The sequence below is a fragment of the Rhinopithecus bieti genome, unplaced genomic scaffold (assembly GCF_001698545.2).
Source record: "Rhinopithecus bieti isolate Rb0 unplaced genomic scaffold, ASM169854v2 scaffold_7884, whole genome shotgun sequence".
Lineage (NCBI taxonomy): Eukaryota > Metazoa > Chordata > Mammalia > Primates > Cercopithecidae > Rhinopithecus > Rhinopithecus bieti.
Genome location: NW_016806331.1, coordinates 4,285,877 through 4,303,684, shown reverse-complemented (window position 1 = coordinate 4,303,684; position 17,808 = coordinate 4,285,877). Strand labels below are relative to the sequence as shown.

The 17,808-nt window shown below is 42.1% G+C and overlaps 1 protein-coding gene across 2 annotated transcripts in view; it reads right to left on the bottom strand.

Annotated features, from left to right (window-relative positions):
- Positions 1-11,714, bottom strand: part of FAR2 (fatty acyl-CoA reductase 2) — a 196,819-nt gene extending 185,105 nt beyond the window's left edge. The window contains exon 1 of one of the 2 annotated variants that reach the window (XM_017875601.1): positions 11,356-11,714. The gene's annotated coding sequence lies outside the window, so the exon portion shown is untranslated. The remainder of the gene's footprint in view (positions 1-11,355) is intronic. The other variant, XM_017875602.1, reaches the window with a different exon arrangement.
- Positions 11,715-17,808: the final 6,094 nt, after the last annotated feature.

Sequence of the window (17,808 nt, the reverse complement as noted above, 5' to 3'; positions counted from 1 at the left end):
AAAAAAAAAAAAAAAAAAAGAAAGAAGATGATGTGAGACACAAGGAGAAGGCAGCCAACTATTAGCAAAGAAAGAGAGGTCTGGAACAGATCCTTCCCTCACAGCCCTCAGAAGCCAACCCTGCTGACACCTTGATCTCAGACATCTAGCCTTCAAAACTGTGACACAATACACTTTTTTTGGTTAAGACACCCAGTTTGCAGTACTTTGTTACAGCAGCCCTAGCAAATGAATACATTGGGAAGAATGAAAGATTAAGTAATTTGCCTTTGAATACAGCCATATAGCAGGAAGTTAAGTAACTTGCCTTTGGATACACAGCCATATAGCAGTAAGTGAAGGTGATATCAAGGGTTCTTCTGCACTGGAAACACCCACCTCCCAGTCTACCTCAATTAGCATCTCACACACTTGGCAAGGCTACTTTAGGGAATGGGGAGCCATGGAAGGTGTTATGCAGGGGAATGGCGTAATCCTTTCTCTGTTTTGGAACAATGTAATGCTCACTGAAGATGGAATATAAAATCCTATGTATCTCAAACAGCTGTACAGTCCCTGTGAGGAATCTTCAGAAGGCATCTTTCCTGACCTGACAGCAGCCAGAGTCTAGAGAACTTTGAGGAACTAAAATGGTCCACTTAATGGCTCCCAAAGCAGTCGTTCCCCCACGTTGTTCTGGTCATGAATTCTGTGAGAATCTGATGAAAGCTAGAAATCCTCTCATCAGATAATGCCCATACTCATCTAGTTCAGGAAAATAAGTAAGGACTTACAGGGCAGATGGTTGATTTTTGATCTTGCCTCCAGAATAAAGACAGATAGCTGAATATAATGGGGTTTTTCCACTTATCTTAGAGGAAGTAGGCAACTAACTACTGATCCTATGCCAAGACTCAACGGTATCATTCTGGAAACTTCATAACTTCTTCACATTGGTTATTTTTGTTCTTCCCCTCTCACTTTCCCCACAAGGATTAGCACTTAAGTACTTAAAACACCAAGAGTTTCTGTCTATCTTTAGATACAGAAAGGAAAGGAAAGCTAGAGGATGCAAGCTAGAGCTCAGCCAGTTTGAGGAAAGAGAGGACCTGGTGACACAGTGAGTAAACAAGAGGAGAGACACACAAGCTAACTAACTCCCAAGCCTTGCAGTAGTGAATCAAGAACATTGTTTTCTTGGGAAGAATTTTCATGATCTTCCCTATGGAATTTTTAATATTTCATTTCAACTTAATTTCCCATCATACGCTTTTTTTGGGGGGGCGGGGAGACAGAGTCTCACACTGTCGCCCAGGCTGGAGTGCAGTGGCACAATCTTGGCTCACTCTAAGCTCTGCCTCCTGGGTTCACACCATTTTCCTGCCTCAGCCTCCTGGGTGGCTGGGACTACAGGTGCCTGCCAACACGCCCAGCTAATTTTTTGTATTTTTGGTAGGGATGGGGTTTCACCATGTTAGCCTGGATGGTCTCGATCTCCTCAACCTTCCGAAGTGCTGGGATTACAGGCATGAGCCACTGCGCCCAGCCTCCCATCTTACTCTTATTGGTGTTAAGTGCTTGGTGCTATGGGAAGTCAAGTCGCTGACTGGGACTGGTTAGGAGATGGAAGAAGGAAAAATAAAGACATATGAGCATTGTATATTTACACACTGGGTATCATTACTGAAAAATTGCACAAACTCCAAGTTGCAACTGTCCAAATATTGCTCAAAGAGTAGGGGGTACTAAAATTTGAGGACTGGTACTATAACTTGTTTTGCACTCTATTTGCAAAGCTAAACATCCTGCCTGGCACATAGTAGGTACTCAGTAAATCGTAAGAATGAATAAATGAATGAATGGAATGGAATGGTTATGGGAATTGCACTCATAAGATGTGGATACTAGCCTTGATGCACCCACTAAATGGATGTGTGACAAGCCACTTTATGTCTTCGGGACTGGCTTTTCTTTTCTGTAAGAGAGTTGAACCAAATATAGATATGGTACTTGAACATTCTACAATTTCCAGTGTGAATATACTTAGTTAAGACAAAGCTATTTACACTCACTGCTATGTACTGTAGACAAGATGGTGTGATATGCACCAACATATAGTATGTCTAGGAGTTCAAGGAAGTCTAATTTGGGAAAAGTTTGTTCTGTCCTAAAAGAAACTGAGACCTAAATTTACCTAAGTGTCATCCTGTGATCAGGAATGCACTCAGCAGCACTTGCATAACCACTGCCTCTGGCAAAACTGCACCAAAATAGTAGAAGGAAAACAAGGAAGAGGCAATGTCACACTTCTGCTAAGAAGAGAGTTATGGCAAGTACAAGTTGCTGAGAAAGAAGCAAACTGCTCATTTGGATGAGGGAAATTAATTCTTTCAAGCCATCAGAGATTCCTGCAGCTTTGAGAATAGTTTGGTAAGTGGATCTCAATCCCCAGAAAGCTCTTTGGTTAAAGAACAAGTGTCCATCTTTTAGATCATGTGCTTAGCTTCAGGGGAGATATGTCTTGAAGGTATTGTGTAAACAAAACACAGGTGAAATAAGATTCAATTCAAAATGAGACAATAGTTACAGTGAAATAGAAAGAGAAATACAAAGTTGGCTTTATTAATATTTTTACTTACTACTATTTACTGACATAAAGTTGGTTTTATTAATATTTACTTATTAATTAATATCTATCAGGAACAATATTATTTTAAGTAAACAGTTTCTCTTAAGTTTTAGGCAAATTTCTCTACGATTTCATTAACTGAATACCATCCATCTTTAAGATGCTAAAACTATGTTACTTCTATCCATACAACTTGCAGTATTACATATACTTTATTGAAAATAATATGCAAAAATCTTTAATACATGCACAAACATTGAATTGCTGCAGTTTCTTTTACTCAGTTTATCTTGGCAGATTCTTTTGGTTTCTTGACAATACTGTGCACTGGTGAATCTAATTCTGCTGGAAGTGCTCAAGTAATTTCAAATATGTTGGGACCAGACGCATAACTTAATTGTCATCCTAATTTCCAAGGATCTTGCTTTCAAGGATACCTGGGACATTTTGCTCACTTCTGTGGAATGTGCCCTTTCAATGACCTGTAATAAATAGTGAACCATTTTTTTTTAAAATGATCTAAAATGTGGGGTGTTTTCACAATGACTTTTTCTCATTTCTTGACACAGGAAATAATATTCTTGCCTCCTGTGGTCATCCTATTATTCATCAGCAAATTCTACTGATCCAACAACTTCCCAGCTAAGGTGGAAGGATGAGTAAGTGAGTTGGAGAAGCCATATTTTGTCTTTTCTACACAAATTCACAGGGAGGAGTGTTTGCTTTCTCTTCCTCCCTTCAGGTGTGGGCTTCAATGTTTTGGGGCTGTCTCTGGAGAATCCTGGGAAGTTAAAATGCCTTAAAAGCAAGATGTCCAAAAGCCATAGGGGATACATATTATCAACTGCAGCTTGAAAATGCTTTTGCAAAACTCCAGCGGTTNTTCTTGCCTCCTGTGGTCATCCTATTATTCATCAGCAAATTCTACTGATCCAACAACTTCCCAGCTAAGGTGGAAGGATGAGTAAGTGAGTTGGAGAAGCCATATTTTTGTCTTTTCTACACAAATTCACAGGGAGGAGTGTTTGCTTTCTCTTCCTCCCTTCAGGTGTGGGCTTCAATGTTTTGGGGCTGTCTCTGGAGAATCCTGGGAAGTTAAAATGCCTTAAAAGCAAGATGTCCAAAAGCCATAGGGGATACATATTATCAACTGCAGCTTGAAAAATGCTTTTGCAAAACTCCAGCGGTTAAGGATGTAAAATGATCTAGGACTTTGAAATAATACAGCTAAATCAACAAGCAAATGTTATTCTTCGTGTCTGGCAATTATAGTAAGGCTTTTTTTTTCATTGTTTAACCACATTGTTTAATCAATTTTCATTGTTTAATTGCATTGTGTAGTCACATTGTTTTATATACATACATATATATATATATATAAATGTCCTTTGCTTTAATACATGTTGATTAAAGTGGGAAAACGTCTATTGAATGAAGATGTCACCTGTAACCAGTCCTCTTTATAAAGTTAGATATCTTACAGAAATCTTCCAATCAATATGGCTGGCAATGAGACCCAAAATCCAAACTCTGTGATCCCACAGCACATCCTCATCTAAAAATATTTTATGACAGCAGTAACAGAGCCAAGCACCAGGCCTCGAGGGTCTTATTTTCTGACTCTATGTTCCATGGAAATACCTGGGCTAGCTATTCCAAAATCTCCCCCTGTGCAACTACTTATGAAACCCCTGGGGATCCTCACCCCAAAGATTCTGATTCAGTAGGTTTAGGGTGGGGACAGAGAAATGTGTATTTCTGTCATCTAGAATTGAGGCTGTCACCCCTAAACTACCACTATTCATACAAAAGTGTGCATTAATAATAATAAAAAAAGATTAAAAAGATTGGCTTCATTATTGAAATAAAAATCAGAGGTGACTACTCATAGGAAATCCAATCTGCTCAGAGGTAACAAAATAAAACAGTTAAGTTATAGTAGATTTAATTTTCCCCTTACCTCTGGAAGCCATAGTTTTATTTATCTGAGTGCCTATCCTGTATATAGGAGTTCAAATGTTTGAATAAAATTTAAAAGTGATCACTTTTGCGACTGTCTTCTGCTCTTTACATGGGCATGCAGCATTAGCAACACTAGCCATCAACAAAAACTGGCATTGTTGGCCAACAATGCCAACAATGGTTTGTTTCATTTTTAAAATTAATATTATTTTAAATTTACAATTATAATTTCACACATTTAGAGGACACAGCAGCCACCACTTATCATTTTTGTGGTGAGACATTTGAAATTTACTTATTTTGAAATACACATTATCATTGACTATAGTCATCCTGCTCTGCAGTAGATCTCAAAACTTATGCCTCCTGCCTAACTGAAACTTTGAACCCTTTGACCAGCAACTTTCCCCCACCTCGACCCCCCCCCATTCCCATCTCACCCCCACCTGCACTCCTACCACCTTTTGCCTTCAACTTCTGGTAACCACTATTCTTCTCTCTACTTTTATTTATGCGTTCAACATTTTTGGATTCCATCTAAAATGAGATCATGCAGTATTTCTCTTTCTGTGCCTGAATGCCAATAATGTTGGAGGACCTACTAGGAAGTCGATTAAACTATTTTATTTCTACCCTCTCATAAATTAAACAAATGAAAAACAAAACAATTAAGATTACCTATGGCAGGTGAGTTTCATAGCCTAGAGCAGGGGTCAACAAACATTTCTGTAAAGGACCACAAGGTAAATATATTAGGCTTTGAAGGTCATAATAATTGACTGGTTAGGGCACTAAAGCAGTCACAGCAAATAGGGATGATTAGATGAATGACATAAGCTGACTTCTGATGAAACTTTATAGACACTGAAGGTTAAATTTCATATAGGTTAAATTTCCTATTATTTTTCCCATGTCACATAATATTATTCTTTTGATTTTTTTCAACCATTTAAAAATATAAGAACCATTCTTAGTTCAAAGAATAAACAAAAAGGCAGGGGCCAGATTTCAGCCGCGGGTCATAGTTGCTGACCCCTGGGTTGGAACAGAGAGCTGATGAAGCCATGGAAGAAGTCTATAGCTGTGTGAACCTGCTTCTTCCATTATGCTCTGCTGCACTGTTCTTTGGCCATAAGTTGCATTTCTGCCTCCAGCCTACCACCATACAAATGCATGGGGATCCAGGAAGTGTATACATGACTCAAAAATCAATGTTCCTACAGATGCCCTATGTAGTCACACTGTATTGCACTGCAGGGGATGGCTTACAAGGATCAGATAAGTCCCAGGCCTACCTTGGGACCTAAGAGGTCCTGGGGAGTCTTCTCCATTGTTTATGCCTCAGGTCACATGTATTAAATATAGACTTGACAAAATGTACCTTGATGAGGTCCTGCAGAGCCTAGCCAAAGAAGTAGAAATGAAAAACAAACAATTTTGCTTTTAATCAGACTGCCGATCTTGTTTTTGAATATCATCCACAGAGCAGAATTGTTTTCATCAACTTAATGCCTATTAACAGAGTCAATTCCAGTCTTCTGCTTTCCACCAAGTAGGATTAAAGAGATTAGAGAAGCTTATGGTTAATAGAGAACTGTAGATGTTAAAAGGTTTAATCTATTAATATAGGACAGCATTTCCCAAAGCGTGTTATGCTGAATGCTGACTCTCTTAGATGTTCTGCTGGAAAAGCATTTCAAGGTTAAATAAGTTTAGGAAATATAGCATAAAAGATCTCTGCTTTCTTGATGATTATTAACACACATTAGGACATTAAAAGCTCTGAGGATTCTTGCAATATAACTTGTTAAGTAGGTTAAATCAAGTGTTTCTCAAAGTTATATAATCAGGGAAGCTTTTCTTCCTTTACTTAACTGTTAATATCCCAAGAAAATAATAATTCATACACTACAGTTTGGGAAAAACTGCTGTAGGCAAGGCAGAGGAATGACAGGGTTTAAAGCAGGGGAGTAAATTGTGTTTTGGAATAATTATTTTGGAGAGGATCAGATCTTTCTTCCCTAATTTTTCTCATTTTAGGAAATTACACCATATTCCATCTATGTGCTCAAGTCAGAAAACCAGAAGCTATATCTGTCATGGTGATAACCTTTTAAAAAATTATAAAATGCAAGCGTGGTTATAAAAATCATTCAAACAGTAGAGAGGATAGTATGAAAAGCAAAAATCTCCTCCCTCCTTTCTCTCACCCCATCCCAGCAGCCAGTATACTTTTCCAGAGGTAATAACCAGGGCAATCAGTTTTGTTCTATTTTCATTTCTTCTTATGGCATCTCTAAATCATATGCATCTGAGCCTACTGATTTGGATTATAAGCATTTAGCAGTATCTATGAAATGAATTCATTCCCACTCTTCTTTCTGCCTCGCCCACCTCCCATATCCAGTCTATCACCAAGATGTGTCAATCCAACTCTCAAAACACACCTCAAGTCTGTGCACTTCTCTCCCTCCTACCTGACAGTACTCTCACCTGTGCTTGTCCTCCCTGGTCTTACTACCTCCAATCCTTTATCCCTCTAGTTCACTCTCTTTACTGTCTACATAAAGAGTTCCTCAAAACAGAAATTAGAACAGTCTCTGGCTTAAAAGCCTTCAATGGCAACCTACTCAAATTAAATTCAAGATCTTTATCAACACCGTGAAGCTGGGCATGATCAGCCACCTGCTCCCCTCTCCAACTGGTGTCCTGCCTCTCAGCAGTGCCCTCACCTAACAGCAGTCACAGGGCCTGCCTCCTCTCTGTCCCTTGAATGCTGCAAGCTTTTTCTCTTAGGACCTTCCCATTTGCAATTTCCTGTGCCCAGATTGCTTTTTCTCTTTGTTGATTTTTTGTTTTTTTTAGTAACGTTAACCCCTATGTTTTTTTCCAGTAACAATTGAAATCTTTCTTTGTCAAAGAGCAAGCCTTCTCAGAACACCAAAATGGAGTCAGCGCCCCTGATTTTTTTCTTAAAGCATTCTGTTCTTCTCCGTGCTACTTCCCATGATGTATTCCTACATGTTTATTTTGTAAACGTCTGTAGGTTCCAAAAAAATAGGGAACACATCTGCTTTGTTCAACACCAAATGTGGAAAAGCTGGCACAGTGTCTGGTCACAGAACGGGCTTAATAATTATTTATTATATGAATGAAGCTAGCCAGAGGGAATTTCTCTTACAGAGTTATCTCTTGCCTTTTCCTTACATAAAACTTCAGCTGCATCCAGATATTCCTTTTCTGCACACCTCCCACCCCAAAGTGCCACTGAGGTCCCTGGGCACCCAAAAGTCTTATTTGTTCATCTCTATTAGGACCAGAACTTTAAGAGCTATCTCTAAGGGCCTTTCCTTTTATGCTTCCCTCAACATTTCAGCTTATTTTATTCTCTTCTTGGGAATTCATTGCACTTATTTTCTGTACCACTCATTTGGTGCCAAATCTTCTGTTGCCTTGTAACTACTTATTTGTTATTTTAAATTAATAACTTACATTGACATATTTGTCTTGCTAATGATGTTATAAGTTTACTGAATACAGGACCTGTTACTTTGTATACTAAAGCACACTGCATGCACCTGCACAGAGTAATTGCACGAAGAACGAATCTCCATTCATCCGTTCTAGTGCCCCCATTAAAAGACCTTGATATAGGAGTTTGATCAACTCCCTTTCACACTATTTTATTCCTCAGTGGTTCTGAGTGTATTGCCATCATGCTGACATGGACAGCTGGAGTAAAGATAAGTTTTGAGGTCACAGAGTAGTTAAGGGAGGAGTCTGGGGACAGAGGACTTGCCTGTTTTCTCAGTTCCTCTTTAAGAGGCACCAGAGTTAACAAAAGGTCACTAGGTGTGCTTGGCAAGAGACCAGGTGTATTTTAAATTGATTTGGCATTTCCTAGGATATTTTAAAGGATGACTTGACCAAACTTTTGAACTTACACATTTTTTAAATTAAATGAAACAAAAGGATTACTCCCTCAAAATTTTCAGTCATTGGCTCAGTTTCTCACGGTTCGATTTTGGATGAATTAGACTCAAACATTAATTTAATTCAGTAACTGCCTTTGGTATCCAAGAAGTTATTCTGCACCTTTAGTTGAAAATTCCAATTTTGTCCAAATAATATTTCAGGAATATTTAATATACTGAATACTTGGCTACTTTTGTTTTATTTTCCACCAAACTATAAGGGTCAGAAAAGTTCTGCAATCTTTTAGTGTACTTAACCAGCCTTCCTCAAGCTACTTCTGAAAATGGAGGGCAAAGTTTAAACCTTCAACAACAGCATAATTTTAGAAAAGAACTATTCAAAGTCAGTAGACTTTTTTTTTACAAGTATTGTTTATTTTTACTTAGAGGTAATACAACCTTGAAAATAAAGAAAGTAGAAAGTGCCATCTGTTGTTTTTATTTTGTCAATGAGGAAACTGAAACATAGGAAGGCTGAATGACATGTCCAAGGGCACCTAAGTGAGCAGCAGATAAATTTCAGGTGTGTACTGGAGAACTTACCGTAAACGTGGGATTGCTGTTAAGACAACACTGTTATTTGGTTAGTTTTAGACCAAGTTTGTCAGCCTGGGGTCAGGATAACAAACCAAGTTTGTCAGCCTGGGGTCAGGTAGGACACACTTCACAATGAACATTCACAGCCTCTGGTTTGAAAATTATTAAGCCAGCAGACGATGATAGCAGAACCTTACCAAATGCAGGGCCCTTCCAAGCGCAAGGCCCTGTGCAGCTGCAGTTTTGCATTTCCATGAAGCTGGCCCTGCCTGGAGTCTCTAGACATCCAGAATGTAGGAGGTTGGGCATCAAGGAGGCCATGAACTCCTGAAATTGTCAGGAGTTGGACAATTTTGTGTTAATATGTATGTATTTGTCTTTCATATTCCATAGCTTTCATCACATTCTCAAATTGGTCTGTTACCCTCTTCAAAGGTAATACATGTTCCAACAGAACCCACAATGTCAGAATATATTGGTACGGACAAGCATGCTGGTGGTCACTATGCATGATCCTTCACAAAGCTGTATTTGTGAATTAAGTAAGTTTTCATGAGTGCATGGGAATTAATGCAAAATCAAGGAATTTTTAACGCTGATGAGATGTTGCCAGAAACAAATGCACTCAAGAATGCTTCTTCAGGAGATAGGAAAGCAGATGGTGAGATGGTCAAGATGATCACATGCTTTAAAAACCCCAAAGTAATACCCTAATATAAGCCATTTTATTTATTTTCAACCTCTTCATCTTCCTCTGTAATTGGATGTCGCATTTTAGCCTCCTTTAAGGAAAGGATATTTTCATTTACTTTAATTTCTCTAATAGCTGTACGATTTACCAACTCATGGTGATTTACATCTATTTTACAGACAATTATAACCCAATGTTAGAAACAGGAGTAAGTGAGGAATTTGTTAATACAGCAGGTGCAAAGGCTGTTCTCAGAATTAGGAAAAGAGTACTGTAAAGACGTGGATCCTGAGAAATACTACTGATGGAATACTGACAAACGAGTCAGCCTGGTAAAGACCTCATGCCCATCTCCTAGAAGTCTCACACACAAATATCCCTTCTGCGGAAATGCCTGCTCTTGCAGTTTACGTGGCTGCCTTAAGTTTTTATTCAGTCCCTTGCCCCGCTTTATAAATTTTGGACTAACTACACCTGTCAGTCAAATCTCCAGTTCATATAAATGGGAATATAGAGAGATGAGTAATTGAAACCACGGGGTAATTCTCAAATTTCCATTTGCACAGTGTCAAACTTCTCTAGACCTAGCAAACAGAAAAGCACCATCCATCTGAGTTTCCAGGTCATTTTTCTGACCGTACTCTTTCCTTGCCAAACTCTTGCAGATCCAGCGATAACCTTGGTTGCTCACACCACATAACTCATCCGTGGAAGAAAAGGTGCCCACCGCTGGCAGGTGTGACGCCTTCCTCTGGTTTCTAGGATAAGGTTGGGCATGAATTGTTTTAATAGACTGAGACTGCCCCGCGGGTAATTCTACTTGCTGGGAGTGTTAAGCAGCCTTCCCGCAAGCCATCTACTCCAGTTGGAGTCTTCTGGCACCTGCTCCCCTGCACACCCGCAGGATGCCCAGACCGCAGGAAGATGTCTAAAACTTCCTACGGGGGCAAACCCCGCCCCGGCCTCACCAGCCGCCCCAGCACACGTCAGCCACGACCCCGGCAAGGGTCAAGTGGGAGGGTAGGGACGCGCGCAGTCTGGGGTGGGGCTGGGGGCTGGCGAGGACCTGCTCCGGGGACCTGGGCTGGGCGCCCTGGCGGTCCCGGGCGCCAGGAGGGGACCTAGGACGGCTGCCGTTTCACACGTGGCCCCGGCATTTGCGCGCTCTCTCCAGAAATAGCCCCAAGGGCCCAGGAGGCCTGGGCGGGACCCGGCCTCGCTCCTCTCTCCCTCGGTCCCCGGTCCCCACGGCGCGGCCCCCCACGTTAACCTTCCCGGATCCTTCCCGGCTCGCTGCCCTTTGCAACCCCCGCGCGCCCCACCTTGGTTGGCTCCGCCGACGCCAAACGCGCCTAAACGGCCGGTGACGACGGGGTGCAGCCGGGGCAGCTTCGGGGGCAGAGCCTCCGCAAATGCTTCTCCCCTCCCACCCGGCCTCACACCCACCCTCCTCGAGGTCCCGCCGGGAACCGCTCCGCCCTGCGAACCCAGCCAAGCCCTCCCTCCTGGGCCACCCCCAGTCCGGTCTCTGCCTTCGGAGCGCGTGGGCTCTGCGAGCGCCAGGGCTGGGGACCCTGGAATACCTGTTCCTCCAGCACGAGGATGGGGTTCAACTAGTGGTCCTCTAAATCCTGCTCCTTCCCCGAGGCTACGGGAAGCGCTCCAGCCACAAGGAAACAGCTCCGGTCTTTCTGCTCCCAAACGTGACACTCTATATATCCGGCTCGGAGACTGGGTGTGGGGCGGGAGGAAACCACCCTCCCTCCGACCTTACCCGTCGCCGCCGCTGCCTCGGCGTTGGGCGCGGAACCGGCGGCAGCCTCAGCCCGGGGCGGGAGGTGGGCGAGGGGCCAGCAAGGGCCCTACAGGCCGCGGGGAGACAGCATCGTGGGGAGGGCGGCCGCGCGCGCAGGCCCGCTCCGCACTTCCATTCATTCAGCACCAGCGGATCCACTGGCTATGATTCCCGCATTTGTGTGGTTGCGGGGAGGGCGGGGGGTGGTTCTGGTTTGAGTGGGTTTTGTTTGTTTGTTTGGGGCTTTTGTTTTGTTTTGGGTTTGGGGGTTGGTTTTTTCTCAATTTTTTAATCAGTGGGCGGGGGGACAAGGAAGCTAGAAAGGCTCCCCTCTCTGGTGTGGGAAGGGAGAACTCCCACACCGTGAAAGGTGGCGGGGTAGGGGATGGAGGGAGATACTGAGGAGCGAGAGAGATTCAAAGGTTCTGGTCTGAACTGAACGCTTGGGGGACACACCTTTCCCCACCCACCCTAGCGGGAAAGGCAGCCAAAAATCCCAGTTTACTCAGCTTGACTACACTGCACATCCCGTGGGAGGGATGCTCTTGTATCTGCTAAAGACACTGCGGAGGCGCCCTGCAGTGACCCACGAACGCAGTGGCTTTTTAAAACTCAAGGGCGTGAGGGTGCAGGGTGATGCGAGGACTTCAGGCGAGGTTTCTTCACACTCGGGGTTTGAAGGGCAGAAATCCGGCTCTGCCTGCCTATGGTGGGTGGGGGTGGGTAGGAGACTAGAAAGGATCAGAGATGGGGCTGCAGGAACAGCAGCGAGCCAGCTGTGCTCAGCAGCACTTCTCCGGATTTAAAAGAAAAAAAAAGATGTTTCATTTTTTAGCCTGGTAGCTTTTTGGGGGGTTTGATCATTGTTAAATTTTAAACGGAAAAACTGCAGCTGCCAGGCAAGCCTTGTAGAGGGATGGACAGGCACGTGAGTGGAGCCCTTGGCCTCAACCAGGAAGTGCCGAAAAACGGCCAACGCCCATCCTAATTCCCTGGACAATGTAGGAGGTAAATTTCCAAATAAATATGGTGTGTTAAGGAAAATAAAAAAGAAATATTGTCCTATAAGCTGTTCTGATTCTCCTCATTATAACAATCGACATACAATTAAAGAAATAAAATTTGACTTATGAAAGTTAGAATTAAGGAGCGAGTTCATGAAATTAAAATAGTAACACCCATCTTGAATTCTCTACTACCGGGCTGTTTAATTAAATGTGTTAACCAAAGTGTAACCTAAAGACACTGACTAATTTCCTCTGGTGACTGCCTGAATGCAAAAGAAAAAAAAGTTACAACCAAATTTATAGTATTTTGCGTTACCCCTCCCTCCTCAAGAATAAATTTGAATGTGTCTTCAAAATGTGTGTGACAGCACTTGAAATGATAATGTCAAATGCTGGTGAAAACATAGAAATCACTTATCAGCAGATGGAAGGTGAATTGTAACCACGCTTTTGTTGGAAAGCAGTTCAGCAACACATTCCCAAGGTGTTCAGTACCGAAATTTTTTCTTGTTCTGGACCCAGATTCCCATGTCTTAGAATGTATTCAAAGGAGATAATCCATAAAAGAGAAATGTCGCATGTACATAGTTGCATATTTATTACTGAGTTGTTTATAAAGTAGGAAATTAAAAACACTTTCAGTGGAATGTTCATAGATAAAATACAACTTTATAGATTACAGCACCACAATTGATCGTCACCATTTAAAATGCTATTCATATATGTAGAATGTATTAGTTTGCTAAGTCTGTCATAAGGATGCACATAAATTGGGTGGATTAAACTATAGAAATATATTATTTCACAATTCTGGAGGCTAGAAGTCGAAGATCGAGATATCTGCAGGGTTGGTGCCTTATGAGGGCTTTGAGAGAGAATCTTCCATGATTCTTACCTATTTCCAGTGGTTTCTTGTTGGTTTGTAGAAACATGACCCCTGTCTCTACTATAATCTTCATATGGCATTCTCCCTATGTTCATGTCTGTGTCAAAATTTCTCCTTTTTATAAAGATACCAGTCATATATGATTTAGAGCTCACCTTAATGGCCTCATTTTAACTTTACTAATTAAATTTGCAACAACTCCATTTCCCAATAAGGTCACATTCTGAAGTACTGGGGCTTAGGACTTTAATATGCGAAACTGGCGGGGACGGAGGAGAACACAGTTCCACCCATAACAGATAATAACAAAAAGAGGCAATGTAGTGGGTTGAATAGTGGCCCCAAAAGATATGTCCTAAGGCACATCCCCAGAACCTGTGAATGTGACTTTATTTGAAAAAAAGACTCTATATGTAACTAAGTTAAATATGTTGAGATGAGATCATCCTGGGTTATCCAGGTGAGCCCTAAACTCAACAGCAAATATACTCATATGATAAAAACAGAGGGAGATTTGAGATACACACTGGAGAAGGTGATGTGAATATAAGGCGGAGAGAAACTGGACCCACGTGGAAGCCAGAGAAGCCAAGAAATGCCAACAGCCACCAGCAGCTGGAAGGGGCAAAGAAGGAATCTCCCCTGGAACCCCTACAGGGAGCATGGCCTCATCTTAATTTCAGTTTGCTAACCTCCAAAATTATGAGAGAATACATTTCTGTTGTTCAAGCCACCCAATTGATGTTAACTTTGAAAGGAGTTACCCAGCTTGCTTTAGGCAGACAGTAAGGGAAGGGTCCCCAGAGAACCTCCAACCCATGTTTTGTGCAGATAAGGGAACTTGCACAGAGGACTTACCTAAACATGCCTTCAGAGGACTAAGGGCCCACATGCGCACTGGAAGAATGGGGTGGAGCCACCAGGAGTTTGTGCCTTATATAAATAGGGAACCCAGCCTTATCAGCTTGTATGTAAAACCCTTGTATTCAACTGTGAAGGGGGCAACCAGGAACCCACTTTCAGGACACCCTCTTAGCTGAGAGCTTTCCTTTTACTTAATAAATTCTACACCACTCACTCTTCGAGTGTCTGCATGCCTAATTTTTCCTGGTTGTGAGACCAGAACCCAGATCTAGCTGAGTTAAGGACAAAAAAATCCTGCATCAGTTTGGGGGCTTGCCTGGGATACCTGGAGGAAGAGTAAATGAAGACTCCCCGAAACCCTTCTCTTTCTTTTCTGTGCCTTCTTGTCCTCAGACTTTTTCTGAAGGCAGATGCAGCAACGAACCTCTGGTGAACCAATTAAGAATGAATGGCACAGCTACAGAGGACAGGATGCTGGAGAGGAACCCAACACCACTCCTCTATCACTCTTGGGGGTGGGAACGTCCGCCTCGTTCCAATCCAATCTTTTCTATGGCATTTTCCTTCTTTTTGGTGGGGGGTTGTCATGGCGCCTATCTCTTCTTTTATAATGTTAACGGTATTATTACACACTGCACAGATATCAGTAGGTAGAGTGAGCCTTTGGCCCAGTCATCAGATATGCAATTCAAAACAATGCGATTTCTGTTTGTTCTTAGAGGCATTCCACACCCCCACCTCAATGATTACAGGTGTGTGTGTGGGACACATGGGCAAGCAATGACTCCCTGACCCCCCTACTCCCCTTACTGGAGCACATGGCCAAGTCTGCTACATGTGCATGCTATGTCCAATGGCCAGGCAAGGCAAGAATGAGCCCTGGCTGCTACTTGGGTCCCAAGACAGTCTCGGGGTCAGGGTCCCCACGCAGCTGGCCGGACAGTTGGCCAGCATTTCCCATTCACTGTCCCCTCCCGCCACATGTCCATGAAGTCTTTCCTCCCCTGGTTGAGCCAAGAAGAGGGTTCAATGATTAAGAGTTTTTCTCCCTGTTAGAGGAACTTATTTGCATAAAGCAAGATGTTTCTTTTTTTTTTCCCTCCCTCCACCCAAAGCATCTTCCCCACCCTACACTTAAGCTATTTTATTTTCCCCCTTTTATCCACCATGTCAGGAGTTAGGTTTCTTTTCCTTTTGGAAGGCATCTTATTAGGCCCAGACCCCTACACACAAGACAGCCTTTTATCTACCTTGTTTGAGGGGGACCCAGCTCCACAGCTTTTCCTCAGCATGATGAATTCCTGCCGATTAGGCCCCCTTTCATTTCATGGATGGAGGTCATGCTAGTATCCACGGCATAAATGAGTTCTAGGGAACTCAAAGCTTAGCAAAAACAGGGAGGAGGCAGCATGTGGGTAAATGCAGATAATTATCACCACCTAGGCCTCCCTGTTAACATGGGGAAAAAGCCACACTGGCACCCATGGGCGGCACCCTGTTGAGGTTTCTGGGACTTGGGGATATGAGGATGGAAGAAGGAAGGGGGGCCTCTTCTCTCTCTCCCTCACATACCCTGGATATTTCCTAGAAAGAAAAAAGAACGAGAGACGCCTTGTTCCGCCTCTTTCTAGATGGGTAACCAATAGTTTTCAATCTATCAGGAGTCTTGAATACCTCCTGAGTCACTGGGACTCCTTTAAAAAAAAAAAAAAGATAACTCCTTCTTTTCCTTTTCCTCCTCTGTCCTCTCTTCGCAGATGGGTAATTGTGTCCCTGTAACACAGGACGCATCCCCAAACTGGGAAAATAAATTTCCTCAAACCTTAAACTGCTTGGCTTAAAATGGATCTTGGAGGAGGGGAACCCAGAAGGCTGATATGCTGGCAAAAAAGTAAAAGTTCTTACCAGTCAGACTTTTGGCCTCTCTCTCCCTGTACAAATTGGTAAGATAACTATTTACATCCTCTGTAACGTTTCGATTATTTGAAGAAAGGATTTATGAGGCCAGTCTTGGGCTGCAGCCAATCTGGTGAGCTTTGTGTGTGTCTTTCTGTATGGTTTTGTCAGAAGGAGGAATGCCTTAGGATAGACAGCAGGCCTAGGACCCCAAAAAGCCTACTGTTCAAGCCAGCCCAGCAAACTGGTCAGTAACGAGCTTTGCTGCAGGTCTCCATCTTGTTTCACATCCTTGGGAGCCTGACCTTGTAACCACATGGGAGTACTTTCTTTTGGCCTTTGCCATTTTACAATGGCAGCCCAGGTTCAATCCTGGCTTAGGGGATGGATACACTCTGGTTAATATCTGTGTGACTTTTGCCATTTGCTCATTCTTTTCCTGTCCATGAACAACTTCTGGCTTCCTTTGTTGAATCATTCTTTCTCTAGCTACCTTTAAAGATTCTAGATTTTGTAGAAATTGCTTACCACCTCTTTGAAAATACCTTGCACACTCATGGTTAAGCCATAACCTTAATTGAGGCTTGCTATTTTCACCTGTTTCACTTTTGGTAAAGTTCAAAAGTTAGAAATACTGGCTACTTGGCATGGCTAAAGTTGCGTACTAAAGAATTTGACAGGATTTTCTTAAAGAGTGCTCAGCTTAATTGAAAGTGGATATCCAAGCTATAGGTATATTTTAAAGGCCTTTATGTTTTCTCTTTCTGGATCTTGTTTTCTGAAAAAGCGTTTTTTTTGTTTTTTTGTTTTTTTTCTGTCAACTGAATTATTTTTCTCCATTTTGTCTTGCCACTCTTTATGCACACAGGAGAGGCCCTAAGATAACTTCTGAGGGCATGGGACTTGGTGGTAAAAACAGAGAAGGTGCTGCAGACCCCATTTTTGCAAGAAGCCTCTGTTTTCTTTACAGAACCCCAGGAATTGAAAGTTGATGGATCCCTCTCAAAAATCTGTTTTTTGTCTTCTGGCTATGCCTGTTTATTAGGCCCTAGAAACTGTATGCTCTCCTAGCGGTGCTTTTGAAAGGTTCCACCCTGAGGTCAATAATCCAACTAGAAGATTGGCAAATAAAAAATCTTACAATTACTGTATCTTCCCCTGTCTGTCTGTGTAATTATATACGTGTTATGTGTGTGATATTTATTTAAAAATAGCTCTAATTGATTGGCCTAAAGAAAAACAAGTGCTGAGATCAAATATTTTGAAGGAAAATAAAAGCTGTAATGCCTTTTAGTTCATGTGACTTTAATGTTCGAGAAATGAAAACAATTTTAAAGATAATTGGTAAAATACAAATGTCTTCAGAATGTAAACAAGTGGTCTAAATTATGTGGGTTAGATACTAGGTTTGCTAAATGTTTTAAGGTTATAAACTACTTCTTTGTTATTTGAGAACTTTTTGACCTGCCTGCTTTACAATTTGGTAAGGCTGAGGACATGTGGAATTAACCACACCCTTCACTATACTGGAAAGAGTCAGACCTTATCTGTGCCTAGTACATAATTTAAATAACCAGGTTTTACACTA